This window comes from Pleurodeles waltl, unplaced genomic scaffold (assembly GCF_031143425.1).
Source record: "Pleurodeles waltl isolate 20211129_DDA unplaced genomic scaffold, aPleWal1.hap1.20221129 scaffold_70, whole genome shotgun sequence".
NCBI classification, from domain to species: Eukaryota; Metazoa; Chordata; class Amphibia; order Caudata; family Salamandridae; genus Pleurodeles; species Pleurodeles waltl.
Genome location: NW_027150391.1, coordinates 2126136 through 2137321, shown reverse-complemented (window position 1 = coordinate 2137321; position 11186 = coordinate 2126136). Strand labels below are relative to the sequence as shown.

The window sequence follows — 11186 nt, the reverse complement described above, 5'->3', positions numbered from 1 at the left end:
TAAGGGATAAATTGGAGAGAAGGAGGCTGAACGGAGAAAGAAAGAATACGAAAGAAGGAAACAATAAAAGAAAGAGAATGAAAGAATAAAAAGTGAACCCACCATCTGCCAAAACCCGGGATCGAACCAGGGACCATTAGTTCTTCAGTCTAACGCTCTCCCAACTGAGCTCTTTCGGCGAGTTGATCACATATTGTGGCCAGTTGATATTGGTAAACCACGTATTTGAAGTGTGGCAGTGCATGCACACAGCAGGAGGTAATAACTGAAAGAGAATGAAACGCATGAAATTCTCGCAGGAATGCACACAAATATATAACCAGAAGTGGGCTAGTGGCAGGTCCATGACGTCATCTTCTCTATCTCTCCGTGACGTCACTGTAGTTCAGCTGAGGGCTCTCAGGGTCCCTTTAACATCAGTCTTGCACCCTCTTAGACTGCTGCCTGCAGTAATCAATCAAAAAAACTATTGTTTGTGGTTTTGCACTTTTATATTCTCTCCCCATCTATCTGTAATTCCAACACTCAATATGTATTTTTTGCACGAACTGTGCTCCTGGTTTAAACCTCCATTGCCCGGCTCTGGCTGTACTTGGTGCAGTTAGAATGCATGCACAGCCCTGCTCTGGGTGGAATGTAGAGGGGTGGGGGCAATGAAAGGTTTGACAGTGAATGGTGGGGGGCGGTGGCCTCTCAGATTGAATTGCAGAAGGCCCCCCCCCCCCCCCGGAGCTGGTAATGTGCAAACACAAGCGCTCCCCGGAAACGAAGCCAGGTGACAAAACCCTCGTGCACCCAATAAAGAACTTGTGTCCCGGGTCAGAGCCCCCCATGCAAACAGCGCCCCCCAGCCGCCGTGTGATGAGACTGCAGCAAACACAACAGGCTGTCTGGAGGAACCCGGGATGGTTTGTTTTCCTTAAGCTTGAAACCAGTTGTTTGCAGGTTATTTTGTAGCCACACACGAAAAACACATGGAGCTTTTTAAAGTTTTAGAGCCATTTTGGCGTCGATGATTTAATGAGCCGACGGTGGCCAGAGCTATGTCCCTCCAGACTGGAAAGTAACAGGATGTCTGTGGCAATAACAAGGGCTCCCGACCTTAACTCGACTACATTGCTGTGGGAGCAGGGACTGAGTGACACCCTCTAGAGGAGGAGTGGGGGGGTCACATGATCCGTCACTTTCTCCCTGCAGTGAAACTTCCGTCTGGAGCGACGCCCTCAGCCGGTTCCATGGTGTAATGGTCAGCACTCTGGACTCTGAATCCAGCGATCCGAGTTCAAATCTCGGTGGGACCTGAGGGTTTTGTTTCTTTGTCAATAAAATGTACTTTACACCATTTCAGTCTTGACAATGATCAGCAAATAGCAGCGCTGTTCATGTGTCACTTGTCTATTTCTAATCACTCGACATCCTGTTTAAACGGAGGGTTTTATGGAGAGTCGTGTGAAGACCCCCGTGTGTGATTTGAGACGATATCGATTGCTTTTGTGGTTAATCAGGGGTTTCTGTTTTCTGGTCGTTTCTCCTTTTAAACAATATATAAAAATGTAATACGCTGCCAACCAGTTCTCTTCCCGTCTTGACCCCCAGTTAGGACTTGTTAGCATTAAACACCGGGATGCTCGGCCCTCTGACTCCCAAACAAGCGCCTCCTTATTCAGTCACATCAGTGCTTCCTAGAGTACAACTGGGTGCAAGCGGTGGCAGAGTAACATCAAAGCGCCCTGCTGGGCTCTTGATTTGTTTGTAGATATTGTTACGGCCACTGGTATTACGCCTCAGGGTAAGGTCAAATTATGCGGCACGGTTGATGAAATAATACAGCAAGAAAAGGCTAATTATGTGGCATAGTGGAGCATATTTTCTAATAAGATTAGCTCATGATTTTGTCATTTTTACACTTGTTAACACTGTATGGGCAAATGTTGCACCTCATTAGTACCAGTTTAACACCGAGACTTAGCAATAAGCAACAGAAAGGAGACCAGTCACCTTTGCAAAATGCCTTTAACTGCCAACACGTGTTACTGCATTGTTAGTAACTTTTGAACCGTTTAAAATAGCAATCAATTTTGTTTTTTTGTTAAAATCTGCAGATTATGCAGCCGATGATGGATTATGTGGCAATTGCATAAGATCCTCAATTTTGCAAAAAACACAGGGTCCATGCAATCGCATGATTCCAGTGACCCTGGATACGGTAGAGCCAGTTCATCCACTGAAAGAGCTTTGCAAGCAGTCTAACACTCAGGGGCGTAGCTTGGTAAGATTGGGGTGGGGGTCATGACCTTCAGGTTTTCCACCAGTCACACTGGCTTATGATGTTAAAATACATTACATGACAAGCAGGGTACATGAGAGAAGCCGAAGGGACAGTGAACAGGGAGAGGAATGTGGATTGGTAGGAGTACAAAGTGAGTGAAAACACAATATTTTGTGATATAACCAAACCTTTGAGGACTTTCAAAATAGGGAGAGTGTATATTATTTGTCTGCGTTTATTTAAACATTCCTGGTGAAATCCGACAGACACATCACCATACTTGGCTGAAAGCTCCTACCCAACTATTTAGCAGAAAATACATTTATCAGGGGGGTGTAACACCCCAAACACCGCCCGAAAGCTATGCTGCTGCTAAAATTAGGTTTAGATAGGTTCAGGCGAATTACTTGTCTTTCATAGTTTATAATTTCATCTACTTTCACATTACCTTCTTCCTCTGTTCGCACTTCTTCACCTTTCTTCTCCCCCACTCTCTGTACTCTGCCCGCACCCAGGGCCGGGCACCAAATCCAACTCTGACAAAAATGTTCATCTCAGCCCGCTCCCATTCATCCGCCTCTCTTATACATTCATCCTCATCTCTCGCCTTCTCTCTGCCCTATTCTCCCTTCTCTCTATCCTCAACACTCACTCTCCTTCTGCTACCCTCATCTTTATTTCTATTTCCTCCTCTCTCTCTGTCTCTCTACTTATCATCCCCCTGTGACTAGGGTTACCACCTCTCTTAGAGAAAAATACCAGCTTTTTATTTACGTGTTGCTATTCTGGAACAGTCAAGAGCTGTTAGGTGAAAAATAAGAAGTGTGCAAGTGTCAGGATTCCTTTCTAACAGGCAAATATCTCTCTACTTGTTATAATGATCACTTAGAAAAAAACTAAACAGTTTTCAAACACTTTTTAATTTGATTTCTTTATCTGTTTGCTGTTTTAGGTTTATGTTTCATAGGAGAAAAAATACCAGATGTCTGCTATTCGCATCATATTTACTGGTCTACACTTGAAAACACTGAGCAGGTCTTTACAAAAGCAGCCAGGTGGCAACCCTAGCGGTGCCTGCTGCAATAAACCACAGAGGGGTGGGGGGGAGTGCAAGTACTCACTACATAGAAGTGCAAGTACTCACTATTTAGAGTACCTGTTTGCTCTTGAGAAGTGGTGGTACTCTCTCATTAAATGTATTGTAGGAGTGCTGAGAAGTGCAGGTACTCTCCATTTCAAATAGGAGAAGTGCAGGTAGTCAGTAGCAGACAGTACCTGCCCATTTAAAGCACTGTACAGAAGTAACGGTGACCATGGGACTTTAGAAAATGGTGTCCAAAGGTTCTGTCTCCTCCCCAGTGCAAAATGCCCCATGATAAATGCCCATGCCCGTCCTTCTCCCTCTTCAGATTGGCACTGCCTTCCTGCCTTCCTTTCTCCCCTCTCTTCCTTATTTAACTTCCTTTGTCACACTTTTTTCCCCCTTCCTCCATCTCTTCCTCCTCTGTACTTGCTTCACTCACATCATTGTTGATTCTCTCCTTCCTTCCATCCCCTGTGATGACTCTCCTCTTCATTTTACCAGTAGCTGCTGCTGCCAGGAAGGGGTGGGGGACAGCGCGCAGCACAGGGGACCAGTAAAAAAAAAAAAAGTTCCTGCTGCCTCAGTGTTCAACGCTCCCACCGCTGTCTTCTTCCTCCTCTTCCCATTTAATCATGACGTGTCTCTCATGCTGTTGCCAGCATGAGAGAAGCAACAGGATTGGCCTGAGCGGGCAGAAATGCCAGTCAGGAAGGGAATTGGAGCCTGCCCTGTGTCTGCAGCACAGCTGGGTGGAGAGTTTTAAGTGCGCATGTCAGTTTGGCCAGTCTCGAACGGAAGCCAAACTGACATGCACACTTAGAAGTGCACATACCACTCCTCCTCCCTAGTGACATGGGAGTGGATGGCCTCGTCCGACCCTCACTTAGTGAAAAAATGAAGTGATAATAAAATACTTTTATTATATATTTTTTTTCTGTTTTAGCAGTGGGTGACGCTCCTCTGCCATAGCGGAGGGGCCGCCCCTGCATGGGACGGGCAGTCACTGCAAACAATGTTTGGGCTCATGCAACACCTCCACTGGGATGCAGAAGCACTTACAGAGTAACAGCGTAACCCCTGCTCCAAGAAGGGCAGGGTCGGCACAGTGCCACCTTGAACTTCTGGTACCAACAGCTGTCATCATAAACAGTGCAGAGCTAAAGAGACTGTAAAACAAAATTCGCTTTGATTGCGCTTATGATGGATTGTTTTTTTAATCTACATCTGTTACCCTCCACAGGCAGATTTCACAGAGTGTTGCCCTCTCCACGCTCTGCGATTTCCCAAAAAACTCCACAAAGCAAAGCGGAGCATCATTTTTTCTCTTGCGCGGCTCACCAACATTAAGTTGGCAAGCGAGTGAAATTGCTATGTTGGTGAGCGCGAACAATATTGCTGAATGTGGATGGTCACAGCAGGTCGCTACTACCCGCGTTGAGAAAGCTGCTGCTCAAATAGAATATCTACTCGAGCGGCAGAAAGTTAGTGCCCTCTGGCGCTCCACGTGATGCCGTTCGCACTGATTTTACAGTGCAAGAGAAACTTCTGCCGCTGAAAATTAACGCGAACAGTGCAACTTACCCAAACTCCACAGCTTGCGGAACTCTGCCTAGCACAGCTTTTTCAGCACTTCGCAGAACTTCGCAGAGTTCTGTGTAGCAGAACTCCATGATGTCTGCCCAGGCCCATCGCAGAGCCTGTGTGTGCAGTTTTGAACTGGCACGTCGACCTGCCAGCTTAACCCTATTACCATGCCCAAACTTTCCCTTTTAATACGCTATCACCCCTAAGGTAGGCCCTGGACGGCCCAAGGACAGAGTGCAGTGTATTTAAAAAGACTCCTCCAACTCAGTACAATTCTGGACCTGTGGATATTCTGCCAGGAAGAAGGACTGCTGGGTTGCTGAAAGGACTGTCACTCTGTTGGGCTCTGCTGGAATCCTGCTCTGCTGTACGAACTTGCTGCCCTCCTTTCCTGTTAGTGGGAATGACTGGACCTGCATCTCTCCAACCCAGAACCATAGTGTCTCCAAGGTCTCTCTGGATAGCCTCCTGTTCTTCTAAAGTCTCAGGGAAACAAGAGACTTCCAGCTCATCTGCTACAGCACCTGGACTCTGCCAACTGTGAGTCTTGCCCTGTCAAGTGGTGCCAGTCTAGCCCTCGGCCCTCGTATGTGAGTATAAAGTCCTGCCCCAGCAGAACTGATGCATTACCTCTGTTTCAAGGAATAGAATCGGATCCGACCTAACACCGCTGGTGTTGCGTGTGAAAAATTGACACATCTTCTTGAGACATTCAACCCCAAATGAAACACTGCAGCTATATTATAAAGGGCTTCACTTCTTATATTCAGTTTGGAAACATTCAGTCACCAAAAATTATTAGAATTTACCAGGTTTTCAAACACAACCCACAATTATCATTATGATGACATCACAATACTTTACTACCAAGGATGATATGACAGAAAATAACATAACAAGGGAGCCAGGTTAACTGAAATAACAATGCTATTCCCAGAGAAGGAAGCGATTGTGCTTCCAAATCAATTGAAGAGTTTGTGTGCCTCGTTGCATGTATGCTGCGAGGGGGCCAATGGCTGTGGCGGCCTGGTTGTCAGGAACACTGGTTCTTGTCACATAAATGTACACCCTGGCCTATATACTCAGGGCCACTGGAATAATGTGGCAGGGCAGGGACAAATCATGCAGCAGGGTTGAGTAAATTATGTGGTGAGAAAAGGCAAATTATGTGGCACTCTCTGTGATATTATTACTTCGTTATTTTGTCATTTTTAAACTGGGCATTAGTTGTGCCTCATTAGTACCAGTTTGGCATCCAATTATAGCAATAAGCCACAAAAAGGTGACCAGCCAATCTTTGCACTGTAGCAACACGTGCTGCTGTGTTTTACTAACTTTTGAATCATTTGAGCTAGAAACAAAAATTGTTTTTGTTAAAATCTGCAGTTTATGCAGCAGATGCTTGATTATGTGGCAAGTGTGGCAAATCTACAATTATGTGAAAATCGCCACAGCCACACAATCGCATAATCCTAGTGGTCCTCTATGTAGTCTGACGCGCTGGCTGCCTCCTGCCTTCCCAAGCTGGGCAGCTAGCTGCAGACCCTCAGATGCTCAGTGTAGGAGGCTGGACTGGCTTGTAGTGAGTACCAAGGGGTACTTGCACCTTGCACCAGGCCAGTTATCCCTTATTAGTGTATAGGGTGTCTAGCAGCTTAGGCTGATAGATAATGGTAGCTTAGCAGAGCAGCTTAGGCTGAACTAGGAGACGTGTGAAGCTACTACAGTACCACTTAGTGTCATATGCACAATATCATAAGAAAACACAATACACAGTTATACTAAAAATAAAGGTACTTTATTTTTATGACAATATGCCAAAGTATCTTAGAGTGTACCCTCAGTGAGAGGATAGGAAATATACACAAGATATATGTACACAATACCAAAAATATGCAGTATAGTCTTAGAAAACAGTGCAAACAATGTATAGTTACAATAGGATGCAATGGGGACACATAGGGATAGGGGCAACACAAACCATATACTCCAAAAGTGGAATGCGAACCACGAATGGACCCCAAACCTATGTGACCTTGTAGAGGGTCGCTGGGACTATTAGAAAATAGTGAGAGTTAGAACAATAACCCTACCCAAGACCCTGAAAAGTGAGTGCAAAGTGCACTAAAGTTCCCCCAAGGACATAGAAATCGTGATAGAGGAATAATGCAGGAAAGACACAAACCAACAATGCAACAACGATGGATTTCCAATCTTGGGTACCTGTGGAACAAGGGGACCAAGTCCAAAAGTCACAAGCAAGTCGGAGATGGGCAGATGCCCAGGAAATGCCAGATGTGGGTGCAAAGAAGCTTCTACTGGACAGAAGAAGCTGAGGTTTCTGCAGGAACGAAAAGGACTAGAGACTTCCCCTTTCATGGAAGGATCCCTCTCGAAGTGGAGAGTCGTGCAGAAGTGTTTTCCCGCCGAAAGAACGCCAACAAGCCTTGCTAGCTGCAAAATATGCGATTAGCGTTTTTGGACGCTGCTGTGGCCCAGGAGGGACCAGGAGGTCGCAAATTGGACCAGGAAGTAGAGGGGACGTCGAGCAAGACAAGGAGCCCTCTTAGCAGCAGGTAGCACCCGGAGAAGTGCCATAAACAGGCACTACGAGGATGTGTGAAATGGTGCTCACCCGAAGTTACACAAAGGAGTCCCACGTCGCCGGAGACCAACTTAGAAAGTCGTGCAATGCAGGTTAGAGTGCCGTGGAACCAGGCTTGGCTGTGTACAAAGGATTTCCGCCGGAAGTGCACAGGGGCCGGAGTAGCTGCAAAAGTCGTGGTTCCCAGCAATGCAGTCTAGCGAGGTGAGGCAAGGACTTACCTCCACCAAACTTAGACTGAAGAGTCACTGGACTGTGGGAGTCACTTGGACAGAGTTCCTAGATTCGAGGGACCTCGCTCGTCGTGCTGAGAGGAGACCCAAGGGACCGGTAATGCAGCTTTTTGGTGCCTGCGGTTGCAGGGGGAAGATTCCGTCGACCCACGGGAGATTTCTTCGGAGCTTCTAGTGCAGAGAGGAGGCAGACTACCCCCACAGCATGCACCACCAGGAAAACAGTCGAGAAGGCGGCAGGATCAGCGTTACAGAGTTGCAGTAGTTGTCTTTGCTACTATGTTGCAGGTTTGCAGGCTTCCAGCGCGGTCAGCAGTCGATTCCTTGGCAGAAGGTGAAGAGAGAGATGCAGAGGAACTCGGATGAGCTCTTGCATTCGTTATCTAAGGTTTCCCCAGAGACAGAGACCCTAAATAGCCAGAAAAGAGGGTTTGGCTACCTAGGTGAGAGGATAGGCTACTAACACCTGAAGGAGCCTATCAGAAGGAGTCTCTGACGTCACCTGGTGGCACTGGCCACTCAGAGCAGTCCAGTGTGCCAGCAGCACCTCTGTTTCCAAGATGGCAGAGGTCTGGAGCACACTGGAGGAGCTCTGGACACCTCCCAGGGGAGGTGCAGGTCAGGGGAGTGGTCACTCCCCTTTCCTTTGTCCAGTTTCGCGCCAGAGCAGGGCTAAGGGGTCCCCTGCCTTCACACCATTTTCCAAAGGGAGAGGGTGTAACACCCTCTCTCAGAGGAAGTCCTTTGTTCTGCCATCCTGGGACAAGCCTGGCTTGACCCCAGGGGGGCAGAAACCTGTCTGAGGGGTTGGCAGCAGCTGCAGTGAAACCCCAGGAAAGGCAGTTTGGCAGTACCAGGGTCTGTGCTACAGACCACTGGGATCATGGGATTGTGCCACCTATGCCAGGATGGCATAGAGGGGGCAATTCCATGATCATAGACATGTTACATGGCCATATTCGGAGTTACCATTGTGAAGCTACATATAGGTAGTGACCTATATGTAGTGCACGCGTGTAATGGTGTCCCCGCACTCACAAAGTCCAGGGAATTGGCCCTGAACAATGTGGGGGCACCTTGGCTAGTGCCAGGGTGCCCTCACACTAAGTAACTTTGCACCTAACCTTTGCCAGGTAAAGGTTAGACATATAGGTGACTTATAAGTTACTTAAGTGCAGTGTGAAATGGCTGTGAAATAACGTGGACGTTATTTCACTCAGGCTGCAGTGGCAGGCCTGTGTAAGAATTGTCAGAGCTCCCTATGGGTGGCAAAAGAAATGCTGCAGCCCATAGGGATCTCCTGGAGCCCCAATACCCTGGGTACCTTAGTACCATATACTAGGGAATTATAAGGGTGTTCCAGTAAGCCAATGTAAATTGGTAAAATTGGTCACTAACCTGTTAGTGACAATTTAGAAAGAAATGAGAGAGCATAACCACTGAGGTTCTGGTTAGCAGAGCCTCAGTGAGACAGTTAGGCATCACACAGGGAACACATACCTATAGGTCACAAACTTATGAGCACTGGGGTCCTGACTAGCAGGGTCCCAGTGACACATAACAAACATACTGAAAACATAGGGTTTTCACTATGAGCACTGGGCCCTGGCTAGCAGGATACCAGTGAGACAGTGAAAACACCCTGACATACACTCACAAACAGGCCAAAAGTGGGGGTAACAAGGCTAGAAAGAGGCTACTTTCTCACAGTCAGTCACTTCCCGTCCTGTTGCTCAGCCAGGTTACCCTGTACTGGCAAAAGATGCACCGCAGTGGCTGTGATCGCACTGACACGCCCCTGCAGAGAGACGTCATTCTTACTTCTAGACTATGCATGTGACATGAGAGGCAACACAGCATCATAGGAAGGGTAGTGCTACATTGAACCATTCCAAGGAAGGTAGGGGCTAGGAGACTATGATGAGAATTATATTTATTGCAGTACAATTCCACTTCTAATAGCTAGATCAGTGACCACTGTAGTGTCTCGGGCTTCAGATGCTGCCCACTCCGCAGCTGTAAAACTCTGGGTCAGCAGCTTCTACAGAAAACCCATGTGAGACATTGATGTTATGATGTCATAAGCCTGAAAGCACTGACTGTGGAGAACAGAGACTACCATTTCCTATGTGGAATCCTTCTCTACTGCACCAAGCATTATTCCGTATTTCATGAATGACATTTCCAAAATGTAATAGCTATGGGGTAGGTGTCAGACCTGGCATCCGTGGAGTGGGTTCCCCTAACTTTTTGCCATCAGAGCCCCTGTTTTTTCTAACTTAGATTTTGCTGGCCTTTGGATTCTACACAATTTAAAACTGCAAACCAGTACTAAAGTGCTTCTGCTTTTTTCCCTAAACCATGGTAACACTGGCAACTACCAAATTTGCATATGTAATACTCAGCTGGGGGGGTGAGGGATATGTGTTAGAACTGACACCATAGGGTGGCCTTCCCCCAAATGTTTTCCTGTTTGCCTCACATTTTCACTGATGTCTTTTTGTTGTGTTGGCCTTAGGACCATACCAATGCTAATCATTGCTAAAACGCATGTGCTCTCTCCCTAAAAACTGGTTCAATTGGTGTATCCCTACTTTAACATATTTAATTTAATTATAAGCCCCTAGTGAAGTGCACTACATGTGCCTGTAAATTAAATACTACTAGTTGGCCTACAGCACTGATTGTGCCACACACTTAAATAGCCCTTGATCTATTAGCAGTCTCTCAGATCTATTAGCATTCAGACAAAATGTAGCCTTATTATTAGAAATGTGTGTGCCAGCCCTTTTTACTTAACAGGGAGTTTAATTCATAACAGAGTTTTTTCTTGATGATTTTTTTATTGTGTGCCATAATAAAGATGGTTACCCACTAATATAGGACTTAAATGAATCCCAGAGATTTACAAGTGAAGTAGATCCTTCTGGATTAAAAGAAAAATAATCATGTATCGCTGAAGTAAGATTTATAGTTTTCATTAAGGAAAATATTCATATTTATACGCCATCAAGATTGAGATTGTTGAGTAGAGTTAAGCTGTAAAACACCTGAAATGAGTGCATGATCAGAAATATCAATATTATGAACTATAGCATCAAAAAAAGACTGGATTAATTGAGGGGATATTCATAAATAATCTATTCAAGAACAGGAATTATGAGGATTAGTAAAAAAATGTAACATGTTTCTCCATTTGTTTATGTAAACACCAAGGCCCTCATTACAACCTTGGCGGTAAAGTCCACTGACCGCTGTGCCGATGGCCGCCAACATAGCATGTCCACGGCGGAAATCCGCTAATGGTATTATGACCCACACTTAGAAATCCTCCACAATACAGACACCCACAAAAGTCCGCCACACCAAAGGTCAGTGATAAATTGGCGGTACCAAAACCCACACCGTTAC

At 46.1% G+C, this 11186-nt stretch overlaps 1 non-coding gene across 1 annotated transcript; it reads left to right on the top strand.

The window, feature by feature from the left end:
- Window positions 1-1229: 1229 nt before the first annotated feature.
- On the top strand, window positions 1230-1301 carry TRNAQ-CUG (transfer RNA glutamine (anticodon CUG)). The gene has a single exon. It is a non-coding gene; the product is annotated as a tRNA-Gln (tRNA).
- Window positions 1302-11186: the final 9885 nt, after the last annotated feature.